We start from the raw sequence: 2,826 nt of genomic DNA on the forward strand, positions 1-2,826 counted from the left end.
ATAAAAATTGCTGAAATTTCTTTGGAGGGACTTTAATGTGGGTCAAATTAAGTTGAAATCAATCATGGACTATGTAAAATGCAGCTAATAATATTTTTTAAAACAAGCCCTTACAAGTCAGTGTTATGGAATTCTGCCTAGAAGGGATGTTTTAGGAACTTTGAAGAACTGTTCCCCTAGTCAGTCTCATTTGTATTCCCTGGCTCACTGGGATAGAAAGAGAATTTCCACAAGGTACAGAGATTGAGAGTATGATGCTGGAAGTGTCTTGACTGGGCACATTCAGCCCTTGATGGCAAATATCTGGTTATCAGGATCAATTCAGGAGAAAAATGAGACTGAATCACAGAAATAGACCAGATAAATGTACCCACTATGTTGAATCATGGTGATATCATTCCATTTGTTTCCCATGGTTGTAAATGGTGAATTCTCAAAAACAAATGTATTCTTGACTCTTGCTGAATAATGATCCTCAATTTTAGAGAATTAGAGATAGTAATAGTTAGCGTCTTACACAATTTCTGTTGGCCAGGCTTGGCGAGATTGCTTTGGTTGTTGTTATTCATGAGGTGACAGATGTTGGCTGGGTCTCTCCTTATCTGAAATTTGTCAGGGATAAGAGGAGTCAAATCCAAAGTTCACTTCCTGGGCCGGCAAGTTGATGACCACAAATTGGCAGGGGATGTCAAACCTTCCCCACTTGGATTTTCCTCAAGACTGCTGTATTTTCCCTCTTCATGGAGGCTGACTTCTCCCCAAGCAGGATGAGAGGTGAAGTGGAAAATTGAGGTTACAATGTTTACAAATTACCTGAGTTTCAAAGTCAGAAACTGTCATCTTGTCCTCTATATTGGTCACATGGAGAGTCTTGATCAGTGTGTGAGGATACATCAGGGAAATGTGACTAGAAGAAGATGCTGATGGCCGATACCCATGGAGAAGCTAATGACTCCAACAAAGGATTCAAGGTCACGAAGAAAGTAGAGGATGTCTCTGTCTGGCTGCCACCAACCCTGCAGAAGGCTCAATAGGTACATAACTCAGAAAAGGAGTCAGGAATGCGTCAAGTGATAGGACAATGGTAGGGATTTTGCCTTGCACTCCAACCCAAATTTGATCCTTTGTACCCTATGTGGTCTTCTAAGCACATCTAGGAATGATCCCTGGGTTCAGAGATAGGAGCAAGCCCTAAGCACTATTGGATGTCCCCCACCTCCACCCCCAAAAACCAAAACAAATTTGAAAAACAAAAAGCAAAGGAGGAACTTCTATACACGTGGCAGGGAAAAAGATGGGCTGGTTCAAGCATTCAGTTGGGAACTCAGAGGAAATGGAAATGGGGAAGGTAGAAATGCCTATGATTTGCTCTCAAGATCCCTGGAAATCTATGGTAGAGCATTGGACTAGTTTGGCTTCCAGGAAGGACACCTGGAGTTGAAATTTTGGGTGCTTTGATACAGCTCTACAGTAAAGCTAAATGATCAAAGAGAAAAGCCACGTAATAGAAGCTGGATGAAGATACAGCAACAGAATGTCAGGATGCTTATAGAGTTCTACTGCTTCATTTAGTTAAATGCAAAACTAATCCAATAATGTAGCTCTTTTGGTACATACACAAGTCATTTTTCTCATAAGGAATGCATTTTTAAAATAAAAATGAACTTTAGAAGAAACAGATAATGAATTAATAAAAGAATGTCTAACCACATTTACAAAATGGATATTACAAAATGTAGATTTTTCAATATAGTAAATATGTCATATTCTCTATATGTGTTTGTTGCATTTCTATGTATATGTTTTTCCAACGTGGTGTCATTGCCATCATTTTTTTATGAACTACTCAATTTTTTTATTTTTGTATAAGGGCCACATCTGGTGGTGCTATTCCTGACTATGCACTCAGAGATCATTTGTAGTAGTGTCTGGGGGCCTTATAGAGTGACAGGGAATGAATACAGTCAGTTCAGCCATGTTCAAAGACTTTACTACCTGCTATACTATTTCTCCAGCCCTCATCTTTAATACTGAATGGTCATGAATTCCTTAACTAAAATAGTGCTTTTTTGGTATTGTTTAGCTTTGATTTTTAGGCCACACCTGACAATGCTCAGGGTTTATTCCTGGCTCTATGCTCAGTAATTACTCCTGGATAAACTTGGGACTAGAATCTCAGTGGTCGGCAACCTTTTTTTTTTTTTTTTTTTTTTTTTTTTTTAAATATGGAACGCTTCACGAATTTGCGTGTCATCCTTGCGCAGGGGCCATGCTAATCTTCTCTGTATCGTTCCAATTTTAGTATATGTGCTGCCGAAGCGAGCATGGCAACCTTTTTTTTCAACTGAGCCAACTCTCACCAAAACCACGATTGAAATTTATTTTGAGAGCCACACAGGGCGCGAGTCCTGACTCCTGGAGCAGCAGTCCGGCACACAGAAGAGCCACATTAAAAGTAGAAAGAGCCACATGTGGCTCACAAGCCTCAGGTTGCCAACCACTGGACTAGATCACAGATATGCCATATATTTTTATGTATTGTTGTTCTCTGTACTGCAAATAATTGCATTATCCAAATCATTCCTTTTACTTCCCAAGAGCAAATATTTATCCCATTTTGACAATGTGTGTTTTGCAATGTTTTATAAAGCTTTATGGGAGTTCATGATGTGTATGCGTTAAATTATATAATCATGTCCCTTTGCTAAAATTGTGTACTATTTCCAGTTTTTAAACAATATAAGACATCTTCATACATGGCCAAAACCATCTTTTTCCCCTGTAGGTATCAGGATCTTTATTGTATTTCCTTCTGATTTCCTTTCC

General features: G+C 38.9%; 1 non-coding gene across 1 annotated transcript; it reads right to left on the reverse strand.

Moving 5' to 3' along the window:
• Positions 1-2,219: 2,219 nt before the first annotated feature.
• LOC125997160 (U6 spliceosomal RNA) lies at positions 2,220-2,326 on the reverse strand. Its single transcript, XR_007491637.1, has one exon. It is a non-coding gene; the product is annotated as a U6 spliceosomal RNA (small nuclear RNA).
• Positions 2,327-2,826: the final 500 nt, after the last annotated feature.

This window comes from Suncus etruscus, chromosome 1 (assembly GCF_024139225.1).
Source record: "Suncus etruscus isolate mSunEtr1 chromosome 1, mSunEtr1.pri.cur, whole genome shotgun sequence".
Lineage (NCBI taxonomy): Eukaryota > Metazoa > Chordata > Mammalia > Eulipotyphla > Soricidae > Suncus > Suncus etruscus.